At 36.9% G+C, this 20,853-nt stretch overlaps 1 pseudogene; it reads right to left on the minus strand.

Moving 5' to 3' along the window:
- Positions 1-12,496: 12,496 nt before the first annotated feature.
- On the minus strand, positions 12,497-14,520 carry LOC145034037 (uncharacterized; annotated as a pseudogene).
- Positions 14,521-20,853: the final 6,333 nt, after the last annotated feature.

Below are 20,853 nucleotides of genomic sequence, written 5' to 3' on the forward strand. Positions count from 1 at the left end.
GTTTTAACTTGTATTCCCCCCCTGAAAACTTGAGAAAACATAAAAATGTAGGGGTATGAACTCACCTTGAGTGATTTCAGTAGATAAGTGTTGAAGAAGAGAAGTGTTCAACCCAAGAACACTTGAAGAATCACTTGAAGATTCGAAGCTCTAACGCTAATATGATGGAGTTTGTGTAAGATATCCATGATTTAAGTGGAAATAAGTGAGATAATCATAAGGAGGATGAATTATACTTACTAAGAGTGGAAGAACACTTGATAATCAGCCTTGAATCTCGAGTTTGGTGGAGAAAAAGTTTGAGAGAAAAGTGGTGTTTGATACTTAGTGAAATGGGAGAAAATGAGAGAAATGAGGAGAGAGGATGTTTGTTCCAGCTCAAAAACGTGGGAATGAGTGTAAATTAGGTGTGAGGGACATTGAAGTGACCTAGGTAAGGTGGGGAGGTGTGGTTAGTCAAAGAGTGGGTGTGGGGTGGTTGCTTGTGACATTGGATAAGGCAAAGTCAACACTCCACCTTTAATAATTCACCCACTTGATTTTTATTATTTAAATAATGATTTTCATCAAAATATGTTTAAATTATGAATATTTAGAGTTTATTATGTTAAAATATAATTTCTGGAGAAAATCCCGTTTTAAAATCATGAAAAACGGGCTTAAAATGTTAAAAATATCAAAAATGGGCTAAAAGTGACAATTTCCCGAAGTCTGGCCGAGGTTCGGCCTTCTGGTGCTGAAACGAGAGAGAGAGGGAGGCAGAACCGAGAGGGAAGAAGAGAGAAGGGAAGGAACCGAGAGGAGGGAGGAGAACAGAGGGGCGCGAAGTAGAGACAGAGAGGAGAGAAGAGACAGAGAGGCGGGCAGAGACCGAGAGTAGGGAAGAGACAGAGAGGCGGGTAGAGACAGAGCGAGAAAAGAAGCAGAACGAGAAGCGACAGAGGCAGAGGCTCGGTCCTCGCGTGCCACAGTCAACAGAGGCTCGGTCCTCGCACGTCTTAGCCAACAGAGGCTCGGTCCTCGCGCGTCTTAGCCAACAGAGGCTCGGTGTTCGGTGTCTTAGCCAACAGAGGCTCGGTCTCCGGTTTCTTAGCCAACAGAGGCTCGGTCTTCGGTGTTTAGTCTCGGCCTTAAGGAGCTTCGGCTCCTTAAGAAGGGTTTCGGTTCTTAAGGTCCCGTTTTCTCGTTTTTACCCCGTTTTAAGCCGTTTTTGACCCGGTTAAGGGTCGGAATGACCCGAATGATTCCAAAAAGTTACGGGAAACTTTTGAGAGAGATTTGGGAGAGATTTCTCACACTTGGAGAGATTTGGGAGAGATTTGACATTCTTGGAGAGATTTCTCATACACAGAGATATTTGCGAGAGTTTTCACATACTTGGAGAGATTTGGGAGAGATTTGACATTCTTGGAGAGATTTCTCATACAGAGAGATATTTGAGAGAGATTTCACATACTTGGAGAGATTTGGGAGAGATTTGACATTCTTGGAGAGATTTCTCATACGGAGAGATATTTGAGAGAGATTTCACATACATAGAGGGATTTGGGAGAGATTCGACATTCTTGGAGAGATTTCTAATACAGAGAGATATTTGAGAGAGATTTCACATACTTGGAGAGATTTGGGAGAGATTTGACATAGAGAGAGAGAGATAGAGTGAAAACGATTGAGAGAGGATCCATGTGTGACAATTGTGAGTGTCCGGCATCGCAATGCATGGTTCGTAAACCCTGTTAAGCCTTGTTTTAGGATCTTACACAATCCCGATGAGTATGCATCATTGTTTTATCGGTTTGGCTCGCCACGTACTACAGTTTTTTTGGTTAAGGAGATCTAGATGTTCGCACTTTTTGTTTTATGATTTCTCATTAGAATAGAAGTTATGTAGAAGTTTCATAGTGTGAATTTTAGTACTCATGGGCAAATTGAGTAAAATGGTTTGACTTGCTGACTTTAGTTGACTTTGACTTGATCGAAATTTGACGGTTGTCACATCATCCCCCCGTTAGAGGGAATTTCGTCCCGAAATTTGAATTTAGGCGAGGAGTAGGCATGAATAATCAAGCCGAGAAGTGAGGATACTTCCTAATCGACTGACTCACACGCTCCCATGTGACTCTAGGTCCTTGGTTAGTATTCCAACAAACTTTCACTAATGGGAAGTGGCGTTGTTTCATCCGCTTGACTTCGATCAATGGTCACCATGGTTCTTCTAAGAAGGTGAGGCTCTTGTGGAACTCGATCTCGTCGAGGGGAATTGCAAGAGTCTCATCGGATAGATTCTTCTTGTAAATTTGGGACGTGTTGGGTAGGGTGTACTTTACCAAGCTCGCGGGAGTAGATTGAAGTAGCGAGTTACAGGGCTGATTCTGACAAGAATCTCGAAAGACACAATTATTTGGGGTATTGGCTTTCCATGATTTCCGAAGCGTACTAAGCCTTCCCAGAGTGAGTGTTTCTAGAGGAATTCGGTCGGTCATACCGGAGTTCTAGAGGTTTCTTCTTCTTGTTTCTCTTCCTGTCAAGGGTTGCTCCCTTTAGGGTCAAAGTTGGGAGGGGGTTCGTATTTTTCGAGAGGTTCCGAAGGAGTTAAGACGGTAGGTTAGCGAGACCCAGAATCTTGGCGTATTTCTGCTAACGCCTTCGGTGCTGACTGTTTCTCAACAGTTTTGATCAATTGAAAGGGTCCTTATGAATTTCCACCTTGGTAACGATGTGTCTTGAGAATTGAACTCCTTAATTCCAAAACTCGTATCTAGAGAACTTCGGGTAATACTTCTCTGATCGTATTTCTTCCGTGGTTTGTTGTAGCTGCTCTCCTTGGTTTCCTTCTTACTACGAGGGTAGATAAGTAAGTCATTTGTAATGACAATGATGAACTGATCCTAGCAAGAAGGGTATATCCTATTTATTACGTTCATGAATCCAACGAGGGGTCTGGTCCTATCCGAGGGTTATCACAACGAACTTTCAACATCTTCATCGAAATTGGAGGATTGTTCTCGGATATCCTTCTTCCATACTCGTGACTGGTGATATTCAGATCTCAGGCCCAATTCCTGAAGGGTACCTCGTTTCTTGAGGTTGGTCGGCCTATTCGTTAATGCGAGGCAGATAGTAAAGGTTTCTATTAGAGATGTTGTCGGGGCCTCTGAAATCGATGGAATTGTGAGCAATTTGTCTTTCTAATTTGAAGAATAAGACGAGAGCTTTTCAGGGTGAGAAACTTGGTTCTTCAATTTCATTGTTGAGTAGTTCGATAGGTTTGACCTGACAGCTCTTGTAGCTCGGTAGGAAGTATGTGGGTTTGGTTTACGCAACTAGGCCTTTTTGAATGGTAGGACATTCACTCATCCTTCTGGGCAACCTTAGCCCGAAGCTCATGGCAGGACTCGTACTCTATCTGTCCCAAGCTTCTATGCTTGAATCTTGTCTGCTACATGCGCGACAATCCCGAAGGTCTCCCGTATATACATGTGATAAGGCTTCGGGAAGTATGACACTCCTCTGGTTCGTGTTTTGGAGTTCCACAGCAAGAGATGACCCAAAGGTCCGTGCTGGGTGTTTATGAGAGATGATAGTTTCGATATTCAGGGGTTAGGCGAAAGGCCCTTTTGTAGTCGTTTAATCAGGAAGATGAGGGCAATATCAATCAAAATTGGAATACGACAACACTATCTTTTTAGATAACATGAGATAAGTTGTATACAAAGGAAGAGATCAATAGAGTGATAAAGTGTCCTGTATTTCTTTTCTGTGTGTTCCGTTTTGTTTGATGTTATGATTATTGTAGATGATTCCTACCACAGTGTCTAGCACTGGTAGTGGGTGTGTTTTCGATAGCCAGTAATGATACTTGATATCATGACTCCTGACAGGTCTCCTTACGATCGAGCGGTATATGATTGTCGTATGTAAATTGACATCGTGAAATTTGTCGAGTGGGTGACCCCACTCAACCCCTAATACTAGACATGGAATTGGAGTCAGGATGGAATTATCTATTTCAAGACTTAAGTATTTTGATTTTAAATTATCCCTGATGTATGGACAAAGTCATTACAACTTACAGGTAATGCTCCTAATGTCACATATGAATGTCTTTGGTTTGATTTGTATGAGAGAGAAAATATTTTAGCTACTTTTTAGAAGGAAGGTTACTTTAGTAAGCGTACCAAATTCATTACAAACATATAGTACTTAAACGTATTGTCGTTGGGAACATTACAAAAGTCCTAACATGGTTCCCTTGCTGCTCCTGTTGGTGTGTTCGTCACATTCCTCCTGTTCCTTCGTCGTTCTCAGTTGGACATTCTCTCTTGAAGTGTCCCGTTTCACCGCATAGGTAGCATACTAGGCCTACCTTGGTGCAGGTGATTGAAGGGAGGTGATGGGCCGAGGCCCTACAGAAACGAACGGTATGCCCTTTCCTGTTGCAGTTTTTACAATGCATCTCCCGGCAAGCCCCATGGTGATGAAAGCCACATTTGTTGCACTTTGGGAGTGATCCCTCATATGGTCTGGCAGACATTTGGGTGGCAGACCCCGAGGCTAGTGTCGAGGCATTTGTCATGACTGCTGTTGTAATGGTAGGGGCGGCCCTAGGTTGTTGTCTTTTAGTGTATCCCTTAGATTGGTGGCGCTCTTTCATGTCCCAAAACTTTCTCTTCTTGTTCGTAGGTTCGTGGCCTGAGGTATTTTTGTTGGTAGGTACCCATTGGTGTCCCTGATTGTTACCACAATTTGTATTGTTAGTATCGCTTCCACCCTTGTTGATGTTGTTAGTATTGAAATGCACCATGACGGCTGCCACGGCTGCCGTCACTGCAGCTTGAAAAGTAGCAGTGTCTATCCGAAGTGTTGGCGCCTTGCTAGTTGGTTTGTTGCCTCTTGGTGAAGACATAGCTCTGTTTCATGAAGAAAACCGACTTCGTTAGTGGAAATGATTGTCTTAAGTGCATCCTTACAATTTATATTTTACGCATATAAATTTTTGCACATTACTGTACTATCCTTAGTGTTTCTACTAACGCTCCCGAGATGGAGTTATGGCAGTAGGTAGGAGTGGGTTTCATACGGACGTTAAGTTTTACTCCTCTTAGAATCATGTTTGTCCGAACAATCTTGGCTGAGGAATCTTGAGGGGATCCGGTGCATTAGTGCTGGTATGATCGCACCCATGGGTCTATGAAGAAGAAACTTCTCAACAAATGCTTAAAGGTGAGACGATAATGAGTTTCTAGGATGGCTATATGTCGCGAGTTTTCTAACTAAGTTTATCTCATATCGATTTGTATCAAAGTTCGGTTGTTTAGGGTGTTCTGAAAACAATTTATAACGAGATTCTTTGTATAATAAACTCATATATTTTAGTAGCTCTGTATTCAAGTGAAACCTTATACTTGACCCAAGCTAAGTCCTCATCACGACCTGTTGATGTATGTTTAGTTATATAATTAAGGCTAGATAGTCCTTCGAGTCTGTTAGGTACATCCTAAGCCCATCTTGTTAATATGACTTTAGTAATCATGATTTTAGTGAAAATTTTGATCTCGATGCAGGTCTACTTCACATTTGTGCATGGGCGGGTTTTGATAGTAGATAGCTTTCTCGATTAGTATGACCATTTAGTTCGTAGTGTCGTGATTTTTACTTACAATAGAGTAGCACCAACGCATACTTATGAAGCTAATTTACCAGGCCTGGTGAGCGGCATGAACTCTACTTACGATGATCCATCCCTTGTGATGCCTGAGGCAAGGTCGATGCAATTTTGTAGCTTTGCCAATCAACGCTTGGCTACAATCATCCTTTCTTTGAATGATGTGTGTCCTACCCTGTTACTCTCTTTCCACTTCACGAGTGGTGATAAGGTCCTAAAAGAGAGTTGGTCTCGGGAATAGTAGTATAATTCTGAGTCACCGGTACATGAGATGGTGGGGTCTATAGTAGTGCGTAGTTTTCTGAACTCAGATTGTAGTCTTCTTGTTTTAATCCCCGATGATCGCGATCCGCCGGGTCTTTGCCGGGAGGGCTCTGTCCGTCGGTCCCCCGTGGTTTAGGTCATAGCACCCTCGTTGGTCTCCACATGGTGGTTGTTTTCATTGTTGTCGACATTCAACCCTCGATCACGATTGCCCAATGTTTCATGGGTTCGTTATAGTCGAAACGGTTCACGGAACCCTTGCTATGCATGGAGGATTGATTACCTCCGGTCCCGCTTATGATTCTTCTCATAATCGTTCACCATTCCTCGAGTTCGGATTAGGAAAGTAAGGGTCGTCCAGTAAGTAGGATTTTGCTATGCCGTATTTGCGAGAATAGAAGGGGAGGAGATAAGTACTATGCGTCTAACTCTATTATCAATTACTTATAGGGGTGATCCTTATTAGTTACTTCTATAATGACGTAGTGCATACTAATTACATATAACAAGATACGATAGACCTTTGACTAAGTGATCCCACTCTAAGTCCACATCCAAACAAGGAAAAGGAAGTAAAGTAATGACCACAATTCTAAGTCTATAATTTCTAAGTTATATATAACCTTAAGTACCCACTTAGGGACTATAGACCTATTAATAAGGATCTATTTAGTTTTCATATAAGTTATGATATTACAAAATACTCCTATAGTATTTTAAACTCATGTTCTATTCTAATGTTCTCATTGTGGTAGTGTTGGTAAGTTTTAGACTTGTTGCCATATCACAACTATTCTTGGGCATGTGCTAATCACTCCTCGGACCAGCATAGTTGATCAGGCTATGCCACTCCCAAGACTGACCATACATCCCCGAGCTTACTTGTGATATTCAACAATCATTACTTTTCTTTTATTCTAGAGTGGTGCTAACCTTAATATGTATGTATGCATGTATACCTTTAATAAGAAACTATTTATTTCTAAAAGTATAGTTGTTTTGAAACTTTAAATCAGAGACTTAGTCCCATTGCATTTATAGTTTTATATCTTATGTGGTTTGATATATTGAGTTCACTATAAACAATGCTCTGATACCAATCTGTCACACCCCCAAACCAAGGATGGCGGAAACGTCCGGGGGTGGAGGACTTCATGTAGAGTATCACAACAAAGAGTATAATAGTGCTCAAAGTAAATACAACCAACACAAATATAATTGAAAACGTTACATCAAAGCACGTGTTTACATGATTCCCATCAATTACATTATAATACAAAATGAACTGTTTGACGATTTATCGTCCCATCCTCAAAATGTTGTTGATTTCCTGTTTTCACTGAATTTCTGAGAATACAAGTAGTTTTGAAAAGTGTCAACACAAAGGTTGGTGAGGTCATAAGAAATTTCGTTGGAAAAGTAAATCGTTTTCCTTGTAAAAGCGTTACAATATGCATCCAGAAAATCCGATATTTTCTTTAAAATCTGCGTAATGTAGTCTTATGACTGAAGACCAAAATGTATAAGTAACCTTTCTTATTAATTAGAAAATGTTATGTACTTAAATGGACATGGACGCGTTTGAATTAAATGAAATTTCTGTATGTTCTCATGTTCGTTAATACTTTATATATATGTAGTCCTAAATTAGAGGACCGAGAAATAACAAGTATTGACCATACTTAAAAGTATAAATGTGGTTTCAAATGATGTGTAGTCGTAACTACTAAAACCAAAAGTGTACAGTAATATCTGTACTCATAGAGATAAAAAGTGATTTTAAATCGACATAAAACTCATTTAGGTTTTAAAAATAAAATCCCGTAAACTTATGGATTGTTATATCCCTATGTGAGTCGCTATAATCATACTATGACTATGTGAACCTGCCACGACGTTCTCAGTGTCGCAAAAAAAATAAAATGACATTTGTCACCCGTAGACCTGCAGGTCCAACTGTAGCTAGCAGCAAGGTGTGGGGTGTCAAACCCAATATAGATCTATATACAAGTATCACGTTCTCCCTCAAGGAGATTCTGATTATAACTACCAGGAATTATATCCTGCACTCGGACGTACGGGGAGAGAGAGAGAGAGAGAATCTCACAATATAGGTTAACAAGTTTACGTGAAATGTGTGTGAATATAAATCTTTCTTGTATGAATGTACCATTTTTGTACGAGTGTGTTGAGTGATGTATCATAAACTATACCTATTATAGTTTATCTAAAATGTATGTAATATGTATGAATTCTTTTATGGAAATGTATTAGTGTTGTGAATTTATCAAACTATAGGTAAACAAGTTTACGTGAAATGTGTGTGAATATAAACCTTTCTTGTATGAATGTACCCTTTTTGTACGAGTGTGTTGAGTGATGTATCATAAACTATACCTATTATAATTTATCTAAAATGTATGTAATATGTATGAATTCTTTTATAGAAATGTATTAGTGTTATGAATTTATCAAACTATACTTTTTATAGTTTAATATACGTGTTCTAAAATGAATGAAATATATTTATTACGAATGACTTAGTTTCAGTTCATGATGATAAACTAACAAAGAAACACATTCAATAATTAGAGCTTATGATTATACACTTTGCTCAACATATTACAAAGTGTTATGATATTTACATGCTGTTGGCTAAATTTAGCAATTCTGCCTTGTTTTGGAAAAATCATAGAAAAATCATACGAAGTCGAAAACTAGATCCGTAAATTCTGAGAGTTCACAAAATGTGTCTAGTTTACTCATAATTTTTATCACGATTTTTAATGACCTCCAACTTGGGTGAAAAAGTCCATAATCACAGACTGGTCCGGATTGTTGTTTGAAATGATAGGCAGTTTTGTAAAAATCACCATAAATTGTAGAAAAATCGTATGGAGATGTGCAAGTAGTCATTTTAAAGCTAAAAACTTGAACTATTTGTACCTTGTACAGTTTTGAAAACAAAAATGTTTAAGATGCCCAAAACAGTCCGTGAATGGAGTTGAACTTTTCTGATGAAGGCTGTTAGAAAAATTTAGTTATGTTCTTAGTGTTTTAACTTGTATTCCCCCCCTGAAAACTTGAGAAAACATAAAAATGTAGGGGTATGAACTCACCTTGAGTGATTTCAGTAGATAAGTGTTGAAGAAGAGAAGTGTTCAACCCAAGAACACTTGAAGAATCACTTGAAGATTCGAAGCTCTAACGCTAATATGATGGAGTTTGTGTAAGATATCCATGATTTAAGTGGAAATAAGTGAGATAATCATAAGGAGGATGAATTATACTTACTAAGAGTGGAAGAACACTTGATAATCAGCCTTGAATCTCGAGTTTGGTGGAGAAAAAGTTTGAGAGAAAAGTGGTGTTTGATACTTAGTGAAATGGGAGAAAATGAGAGAAATGAGGAGAGAGGATGTTTGTTCCAGCTCAAAAACGTGGGAATGAGTGTAAATTAGGTGTGAGGGACATTGAAGTGACCTAGGTAAGGTGGGGAGGTGTGGTTAGTCAAAGAGTGGGTGTGGGGTGGTTGCTTGTGACATTGGATAAGGCAAAGTCAACACTCCACCTTTAATAATTCACCCACTTGATTTTTATTATTTAAATAATGATTTTCATCAAAATATGTTTAAATTATGAATATTTAGAGTTTATTATGTTAAAATATAATTTCTGGAGAAAATCCCGTTTTAAAATCATGAAAAACGGGCTTAAAATGTTAAAAATATCAAAAATGGGCTAAAAGTGACAATTTCCCGAAGTCTGGCCGAGGTTCGGCCTTCTGGTGCTGAAACGAGAGAGAGAGGGAGGCAGAACCGAGAGGGAAGAAGAGAGAAGGGAAGGAACCGAGAGGAGGGAGGAGAACAGAGGGGCGCGAAGTAGAGACAGAGAGGAGAGAAGAGACAGAGAGGCGGGCAGAGACCGAGAGTAGGGAAGAGACAGAGAGGCGGGTAGAGACAGAGCGAGAAAAGAAGCAGAACGAGAAGCGACAGAGGCAGAGGCTCGGTCCTCGCGTGCCACAGTCAACAGAGGCTCGGTCCTCGCACGTCTTAGCCAACAGAGGCTCGGTCCTCGCACGTCTTAGCCAACAGAGGCTCGGTGTTCGGTGTCTTAGCCAACAGAGGCTCGATCTCCGGTTTCTTAGCCAACAGAGGCTCGGTCTTCGGTGTTTAGTCTCGGCCTTAAGGAGCTTCGGCTCCTTAAGAAGGGTTTCGGTTCTTAAGGTCCCGTTTTCTCGTTTTTACCCCGTTTTAAGCCGTTTTTGACCCGGTTAAGGGTCGGAATGACCCGAATGATTCCAAAAAGTTACGGGAAACTTTTGAGAGAGATTTGGGAGAGATTTCTCTTACTTGGAGAGATTTGGGAGAGATTTGACATTCTTGGAGAGATTTCTCATACACTGAGATATTTGCGAGAGTTTTCACATACTTGGAGAGATTTGGGAGAGATTTGACATTCTTGGAGAGATTTCTCATACAGAGAGATATTTGAGAGAGATTTCACATACTTGGAGAGATTTGGGAGAGATTTGACATTCTTGGAGAGATTTCTCATACAGAGAGATATTTGAGAGAGATTTCACATACTTAGAGGGATTTGGGAGAGATTCGACATTCTTGGAGAGATTTCTAATACAGAGAGATATTTGAGAGAGATTTCACATACTTGGAGAGATTTAGGAGAGATTTGACATAGAGAGAGAGATAGAGTGAAAACGATTGAGAGAGGATCCATGTGTGACAATTGTGAGTGTCCGGCATCGCAATGCATGGTTCGTAAACCCTGTTAAGCCTTGTTTAAGGATCTTACACACTCCCGATGAGTATGCATCATTGTTTTATCGGTTTGGCTCGCCACGTACTACAGTTTTTTTGGTTAAGGAGATCTAGATGTTCGCACTTTTTGTTTTATGATTTCTCATTAGAATAGAAGTTATGTAGAAGTTTCATAGTCTGAATTTTAGTACTCATGGGCAAATTGAGTCAAACGGTTTGACTTGCTGACTTTAGTTGACTTTGACTTGATCGAAATTTGACGGTTGTCACAGATGTGCATCCTCAACTTGAATGAACGTCTCTATAATGGTCCCAACTTCGCCAAGTCTCTTGTCTATGGATCCTTACATATCCTTAGACTTGCCTTGTCCCTTGCTTGCACCTTGACGAGTCTCCTCTCTTCGTTCTCCACAACACCAGTAACATTCTTCTCCATCTCACCCGACATACCTTCCTTTACTTGATGTGCTCTGATACCACTTGTCACAGACTTGACTATTCAAGCTCACCGTACAACACTTAGTTCTCAAACTAAGTCAGCCTAACTCGAACCACCACATAAAATCAAGGAAGAAAGTAACTCAACACTCGAAAGCTCTTTATTGCTCTAGAAAACGTAAACTCAATTACAATGTAGAGAGAAATGAAATGGAAGAGCCCTATATATACATGAGATAAGAATTATTAGGAACTAAGGGGCATCTTTAGAATGTTTCTAGAAGATGACTCTTCATAGGACTTCTATGATGTTTCTAGAGGGTTTCTAGAATCTTTCTAAAAAAACCTATTCTAGAGGCGACTAAAATAATTGGAAAATATATCTAAATAAGGCAGGTCTTTACAATAAGGTCACCACTCAAAATAAGTATTGTAGTTCAAAATCCTACCCATGTAACAACATGTAGCTGTCAAGGCTCAGTTCTTTTAATAAGATTAACATTCAAAAGCTACCAACACGTAAGTTGAACTATTTCCTTGTTGATTACTATGATCCCATAAACAACCGTTTGATCTTGCAAAATGTTTATTTAGATGTTACAAAAATAGAGGATTCATTCTGTTATACGAAAAAAGTGGTTTTAGTCTTTTGCTCATTAGAACCCTGTGATCCGAATGACTATATTCTTAGAATCGAAAGATTAGTTTCTTGATGGGAAGTATAATAGTGATGCTTATTTGGAATTCATTAAAAAATCACCTAACGCTGAGATGATGTTCAAACTAAACTCTCTTACATTGTTTATCAATACATTTTTTTTAGTCAATGATGATGGGTACACGTAACATATGACATTTACCTTAAATCACTTGATCAAATTGCGACATAAAACTGGGTATCTTGTGAGCAAACTTCGTACTTAAACCTGTTCTTGGATACTAATGAAAAGGTTTTAGTTCAAATTTTGCAAATAAAAAAGAATGATAAAGTGCAACTAATTTGACGTCTCACAACGGAATATTGTATTTATTTTATGCAAAGAATTAAATGCATTTTAAAACGAATGTGTAAATGACCCAATATGAATATGAAAATCATCTTGCACACCAAATGCCAATTTTGTTCTGACCCTATGCCTTATGGTTCTAGTAGTTTAAGGAACAAATTATAATCACAACTGTAGACTTTTCATTTCGAGAAACGGTAGATGACACTGAATAAGTATCGGGTAGATATTAAAAAGCTACAAAAATGGTCTGCATATTTTAATGTGAAGCTGAACATTAATGTGACATAAGATGAGAAAAGTAAATAGATAACAATGAAGAACAAGCCATGATAATGGTGAATTTGATATTGGCTAACAAAAATAACTAAACGATAACAAACTTGCAGACCAAAGATCACCAAAACCACACCTTTTAGAAAACCAAGGATGTCATCTACACTGTAAAACAAGGAGCATCCACTCCTTCCTTTGGCACAAGCTTACCAATCAACTTAAGCAAAGAAGCATCTAAAGATCTAGCTTTTTATATGATCAAGTAACATTGCTACAGTTGAAGCATCAAGTGAAAAACATTTTCTTTCCATTTCCTGTAGAAGCATTTCTATGGTATCATGTTGTTGGTTCTTTAGAAATCCTTGGAGAAGAATACGGTAAGTCACATCATTTGGCGAGCAGCCTCTCTTTTCCATTTCAATAAACAAATCTTTTGCTTCCCCCATCACACCTTCCCGGCAAAACCCACCGATCATTGTATTATATGTCCAAATATCAGGTGTTAAACCTTTAACAATTAGTTCATTAAAAAGGTTCCTTGCAATATCAAACTTCCCACTTTTACTTGCACCATCAATAAGTATATTGTACACAATAATATTTGAATTTAGGTTGTTGTCACCTATTAAATAGAATAAAGAAAGTGCTTTCTCCACTTGATTGTTGTTGCTTAGACCCTCCAAAATTATTTTGTAAGTGCATTCATCCGGAATCAGTTTGTTTGCTCGCATCTCATTAAAAACTTCATCTGCATCTTTACAACGTCCAACTCGAAACAATCCCTGTAGCATGGTGATGTAAGTGATGACATTAGGTCTCATACCTTTTTTAGTTATTTCATGAAACAAATGCATGGCCTCTTCTATCTTCAATTTCTTGCAATACCCATTCAACAAACTATTATAAGTCACAATATTAGGAACGAGACCTCGAAACCCCATGGAATCAAAAGTTTCCCTTGCTTTCGTGACTTCACCTCGCAAACAATAACCATCGATAAGTGAGTTGTATGTGACTACATCAGGATCTTTTCCTCTTTGGATCATTATGTTGATAACACAGTTTGCATCCTCCACCTTCCCTTCCTTGCAAAGTGCATCAACTAATATATTAAAGGTGTTAACACTTGGGGAAATCCTATCATCCTCCATCTCTTTGAGCAATTTAGAGACCTCATCCCAACGACATAAGTTACAAAGGTCATGAATCAAAGAGTTGTAAGTCACAACATCAGGTAGGATGCCTTTGTTGAAGACCATTTCTTTGAAGAGGTTTAAAGCATCATCTACCATTTTGTCCTTAAAAAGACTATCAATGATTGTGTTATATGTGACCACGTTAGGTTTACAACCACTCCTATACATTAGTTTAAGCAATGCAATGGCAGTATCATTATTGCCAAATCTGCAAAGCCCTTTAATCATAGTGGTGTACATAATTGTATCAGGTTCACAGAGTTCCTCTTTGATTAGCTTCTTAAATAATCTTTCTGCCTTGAGGACACTATCTTCTAGGATGAGCCCATTTAAGAGTGCGCTAAAGGTGCAGACATCAGGTGATATATCACGTTTGAAGCCATAGCCTAAGACTGCAAATCCTTCACTCGTGCGGTGCATTTGGCAGCAACACTTGATCACAATGTTAATAGTGTAACATCAACAGGAACACGAACAACATTCATTTGTTTAAAAAGCTCAATAGAACAAGAATAATGCTTCATTTTGGCAAGAGCTTGCAACAACTGGTTGCATTTAACAACTGAAGGCAGAGGTTGTCTTTGTGCCATTTCATCAAACAGTTGGAGGGCATCATCGAGGTTAGTAATCTTCTCACTCATAGATCGAGGATGCTTAACCATTGTTTGCCGGTTGGAAGAAGCCGTTGAATGAGAACGAGCTGAAATCGTTTTGGGGGTAAATATTCCGTTGCTTAATTGTGAAAATGATGAAGGATTTCTGAATGAAAGGATGGGGGAATGAGACGAAACCTGAGACGATAAAAGAAGCAAGGTTTTTGGGTTTCGCTCTAAGCATCAAAACCATCTTCAACTGCGAGGTTCAACTACTTGGATTCACCATTAAAAGACCGGAGTGCTTCTATTTCATATAAAAGAGAAACCAAGAAATCAAATCGTATGCTCGACATTCATTTTAGAATAACTTTTATCTTTTTAATTTTTGAAAAAAAAAAATAATAGAAAAGTTTTTCTGAAAATGAATTTTTGTATAGAAGAAAATGATGGATTTAAAAAAGTCATAAAAAATACAAAACTGCAAGATTGATTTTTGTAGTATTCAAAAATTTTTGGTTGGAATCCAAAAACTTTTCAATTTTCATGGAAATATCCAAAATCAAAATTTTTCTTTGATTTTAGTCCAAAAAGATTTGAAAAGATAATTATACCCTTTTAATTTTTTTTCTTTTTTCTATAATTATTTTAATGTTATTTTTATTTAAAAAAAAAAACATAATATAATCCATCACCCACCCCCACCATAGTCTCTCTATCTCTCTCTCTCACACGTATACGCACACTTCATCTTCTTCCCTGTTGAAACACATTGAAGCTTAAACAAACACTTCACAAATACATATACCTACGAATAACCCACATGAATCCCACTAATTTGGTCCCAACCACCATCCCTCATCGTCTCCAATATTCATAATTCAAAACCACCATAGTTTTAGAGAAACCTGATTCGTCATCTCTCTCTCTCTCTCTCTCTCTCTCTCTCTCCACCTGTTTTAGAGAAAAAAAAGTTATGAATTTGATGCTCAGTTGATGTTTGAATCATCTCGCCCCCAAAACTCACAATGAAGAAGACGAAAGTTGATTATTACTATTTGTTTGATTCTAATCAGATTTGCTTTTCTCTTTTATTTCTCAAGTTCAATTCAGATTTTTGAGTTCATTGTTGGAGATGACGAGGGAAAATTTTCCATTGCCACACCATCAAACCGCATCAAAATTGTATAAAAACAGAGTCTAGATTCTGATTACCTCTATTGGCAATGGAGTCCCATCGACTGCAACCTCCCACCATTCGACCCCAACCACATGTAATCATTGCTCTGGATTTTTTCTCAGGTTGAAGAAGCCGATGAAGTGTATCACGATGAAGAATACTGAAGCAAAAAATTGTTCTTCTGCTTATAGTTGACCTAATTTGGTCCTAATTTTGACTAACCAATTTCTTTCCATGGGTCTAATCGAACTTCATCTCAATGAAGTTGACCTAGTTCGAGCTAACCAATTTAATGACTATCGAACTAATTTGGTAATTGATTGAATTTGAAAAGCTTCAGTTTTTCCGATCTGAAGATAGTGATAAGGAACTTCGTCAGAAAGTGTGCTTGGAAATGGTCTTGTTATTGTTGTCAAAAGCTTAATGAAGAAAGGGGAGAACAGAGTTGAAGAGGAAAAGGGGAGCCGACAGTCACAAAAAATGGGTTTTATTTGCAGTAGAAAGTTGTGAGAGAGAGAGGGGGGAGGGGGGGGGGGGGGGAGGAGGAGGAGTGGAGTTATGGGGGTGGACATTTTTTTATTTATATCCACAAAATAGAAAATGAAAAAAAAAGTACAAAAAAGAAATTTAAAGGGCAAAACAGTCAATTCAAGTGCTCCATGGACCAAAACTAAAAAAAAAAAATTCGTAATTTTAGGGCCAAAACTAAAGGAAAACCTTGATTTTTAACTATCCATGCAAGTTGGAAACTTTTTGGACCCTATCCAAAGTTTTTTTGAATACCACAGAGGCTAATTTTGCAGTTTTGTCCATAAAAAACCTAACTTTTGTGACATGTAAAAGTTAGGGAAAATGACTTGTAAGGGTAACAAAGTATTAGACTTATACAAAAAATACCATTAAACTTTTTTTTGTACACATATCACCAATCAACTATAGCTTTTGTGCATATATGACCATTAAACTTCACCTTTATTCAAAAAATACCATTATGTTACCGGTAATAGTAGGTCACCAGCCACGTGGCATGTCATGTGGCTGCTGATATGGATTTTATTGTATATTATGTACACATTATACCATTAAACTATTTTTTGTACACACTATACCATTAAACTTTTTTTGTGTACATTTTACCATTAAACTTTTTGTACACATTTTACCATTAATCTTATATAATTTATTAAAAAAATATCATTTCAAAAAATACATATTTTTACATAAAATGGGTTTTCCATCATATATTGTGACTCCGTGATTTTGTAAGGTTTGGGGGAAAGGTTTGTTTTTTACAATGATACTAAGGACTTTCTTTTACAACTACATTGTGAATTTATGTTGGTCATACATCGATTGAAACCCACAAGGTTTGAACTTGAGACATCTATCTGGAGCAGCGAAGAAATACTCAATTGTTCATTATTTTAGCTAATGTCTAATAAACATATTGTTATAAGTCATTTTCTTAGGAAACTACGTTTGATGCACACTTATAAACTCATGAAACATTGTGTACATGTTACCTTATTAAAAACACCCCTCTTCTTGATTATGGTTGATAATTAAAAAAGTGCATTGAAATTATATCGTTGTTTACCGATAGGAAAATGACTTATAATGATAAGCTAACTAAAATTTAGAAAATCAGTAAAATCCACATCAGGTGATGGGAAACCTACTTTTATGTAATAATTTGTATTTTTTGAAATGATATTTTTTTTCAATAAATTATATAACATTAATGGTAAAATGTGTACAAAAAAAAAAGTTTAATGGTAAAATGTGTATAAAAAAAGTTTAATGGTATAATGTGTGAAAAAAATAGTTTAATGGTATAATATGTACATAATAAACAGTAAAATTCATGTCAGCAACTACATGGCATGCTACGTGGCTGATGACATATTATTATCAGTAAGATAATGATATTTTTTGAACAAATGTGAAGTTTAATGGTCATATATGTACAAAAGTTATAGTTGATTCGTGTTGTGTGTAAAAAAAATTCAATGGTATTTTTTGTACAAGTCTAATACTTTGTTACCCTTACAAGTCATTTTCCCTAAAAGTTACACTAAAAATCATTTTGCTAATCCAAACATATTTTAAATAGATCCTTTTACAAAAATTCATTCTACAAAAAAGACTTTTGATGTTCAAAAACAATTCCGAACACCCCCTCGTTTTCTTTATATGACCGTGCTTGGTCAAAATCTAGGTTCCCCAATCGAAGGTGTATGGGGCGAGGTCATCTATTGATTTGGATGTGTTTTTCAATTTATTTTTATATTTTGCAAGTTGCAACAAGTTGAAAAAAAAATGTGAATATTGAAAGCACAACAACAACTCAAATAAAGTCACATACTTAATACTTCATTTTAAGCAAATAGACATGAATTTTGGAAATTATGATTTACAAATAGACATGAATTTTGGAAATTATGATTTACAAATAAACAAGGTAAAAATTGATATTTTGATTTCACAAAAATGTCTTAAGTGCAAATAATTTAAAGGAACAACTTATGTTCACATTTTGCGACACAAAATAATGTGTGTTTCTTCAATACTTGGCCTTTAAACCATTACTTAAAGTTAAAACGACTTTTTATAAGTTAACACATCAAATATCACTCATATAATGTTAAAGTATTAATCGCAAAATTTATATGACTTTGACGCGTTTATAAATGGCTTAGAAAGAAAATAAAAGTATATTACATAAATAATCTATGTCGGTAGAAGAAGATTGTGGTTTCAATCCAAATTTTTTTTTTGTAATAATTTAGTCCTTGGGTTTTTGTCGTGGTTTTAGTCTATAGTCATGCTAAATTACAATCTTATCATTTGTAATTTCTTTTATTTTTCCTATATTGATTAAAATTTATACAAAAACATCTTTTTAAGTTGTTAATATAATGTTTTTGAGATGTCATAATATTATTGTTTTTAATATATAAATTATACCATAAATAACTATTTTTTAGCCAAAAATAGCTTCTTTTAGCCCCAAACAAAAAGGTTGCCCAAAATTAATTGGGAGCGGCGTAACAGGGGTGGGGGCGTGGACATAGGTGGGGCGTGAACATGGATGGGGAGGTTGGAGATTTATGGGTGAAGGTCGGGGGAATTTCAGGGGAGGGGCGGGGGATGCAACCCTCATCCTATTTGGTCTCGTTGACATCCCTACTTCTTCATTCACACACACATACATACACACTCTCTCTCTCCCTCCCTCCTTCTCTCTCTCTCTTATTTGGTTCTCTCTCTCCAAAACTCTTATTAGCTATCGGAGAATAACAATCCACCGCTACCGCCTTCTCCGCCTCCTCCTTTCACTAAGCCACCACCTTCCTCCTCCATTTTCTTATCCTACAAATACCATTTTGGGTGAGCCTATGACCAACATTAAAACCCTACCAATGCCGCCTCCACGTTTGCCACCAAGCTTATTTTCCACCCTTTCATCCGCCTCCCCCAAATGTCATGTTTGCTGTTTCAAACTTGTTTAAGGTTTGTTTCAGATTTTGGTAAGGCTTGTTTCAGAATGAACTATAAATGGAGGAATAAACGAGAGAATTAGAGATAAAGGTTTTTTGGGAGGGTGAACAAATTAGAGACTGGTTTTATTGTTGTTATAGGTTGTATAGTGGGAAGCTAAAAAGCTAATATACTTATGGTTCCACTGGTGAATGGGTACCGAAAGAAACGAGAAGGAGAAGGTAGTAGATGGGGCTCAGAATCAGTACCATTGAATCATGGGATTCCAATCCTTAATGGCTTTGCACTCTAATTGTTTGTTGTTTGCGTTGAACATATGCACCACTTGAATTCAAATTTAATTATGGATTATGGCATTGTTATTCCATACTAGCATTCATTGTTGTAATCTTGAAGGTTAACTTGATCCAAACAATAAAAAAATTCCAGTCATATTTGTGCCCAGATCTATTTGAACTTTGAGTAATTTCTCTTGAATTTGACAATTGGTTTGTTGTGAAATTAAACGGGAATCAATATTACCACCATAACTTTTTTGATCCATTGGTTGCCCTTATTGTAGAAGTTTTATTGATCAATAGATTCCCCTTTCTCGCAAATGGGGCATGTTTAGATATCTAGGTTATATATTCTTTCTGATAAGACAATGAGGACTATGATATCCTTTTGATTTCTTCACATGAGAGTGGGAGAGAGGAAAATATGGAGGGTGGGTGGAGGAGAACTGATATGTGCATATATTTTACATCGTATCTTAATATTTTTAGCCATTTTTATGCCTATTATAGAACAAAAGGTTCTTAATCTATTATATGTTGTGTTACAGTGGTAAAAGATAGCTTGGAGCAAAAAGGAAGCTAGAAGCTAGAAGCTAGGAACTTGGATCAAGGCTAAAATAAAGAAAAGCCTCATTACCACATCGTGGCATTTTGAAGTTTCCCGTCAAATCTCGATGACTTTTGGATTATGGGATAAACCAAAAGACTACGTCGTGGTGGACTAACTTCGAGAAAACTATAAATAGAAGACATGGAAACTTTGACTGGAAATATTGTCGTCTTTTGAAGGCCAAGAACACACTTTGAAGCTTGGGGTTGAGAAGATTGATTTAAAGTTTGGACTTGAGAAGATTTAAGGCAAAACCAACTTACTAACACTTTTTCTTCTTGAGTTTGATTATGAATTACAAGACGAACCTCATTTTTATGTGTTTACCTGCTGAAATCATGGGCTAAAAACCTATGAATTTCGTTTAGATTAAATTGCTTGACTTTTTATGGTTTGATTTATGGTTATGATTTAGCTTGGTTGGTTATTATTACTTTAGCTTATTAAAGAACCTCTTTATGCTTATGAGAACTACTCTTTTATTTATTGTTGAGTTTAATCAAGTTTGCATGACCATCATTCTTAATTGAACTTGAATCTTATGATCTTTGTGAATTGCAAAATTATAGGATTAGTTTTTTGACCAAAACCTAGGGTTAAATAGAAAAGTGAGTAAGTAATTATAGGAGCTAATATATGACAACCAATCATATATTGAATTGATTTAATGAACCAAATTGATCGATCCATTATAAGTCTAATTTAACTCGATCCGAACACTAGTAAATTTGTTAGTTTATTTGCCTGGTCACCGTATGAATGAACTTATTTGCTAAAGAATTAGGTTAGCGAACATTAACCTGGTCATCTTAGGAATCGTAACCAACGAAACATTAATCCATTGCACTTCCATAAATCAACCATAATAGCAAGTATATCGAAGCTAAGCGAAAGTCTCTCAATTATCTTGGTTAAATCGTATTTTGTGTTTCTTGCGTTTAATTTTAGTGATTTATGGTTTGGATTAAGCTTAGTTGGTTATTTGTTACTTTAGCTTATTAAAGAACCTCCTAATGTTTATGAGAACTACTCTTCTGTTTATTACTGAGTTTAATCAAGTTTGCATG

The sequence above is a fragment of the Lactuca saligna genome, chromosome 3 (genome assembly GCF_052625555.1).
Source record: "Lactuca saligna cultivar CGN05327 chromosome 3, ASM5262555v1, whole genome shotgun sequence".
Taxonomy (NCBI): domain Eukaryota; kingdom Viridiplantae; phylum Streptophyta; class Magnoliopsida; order Asterales; family Asteraceae; genus Lactuca; species Lactuca saligna.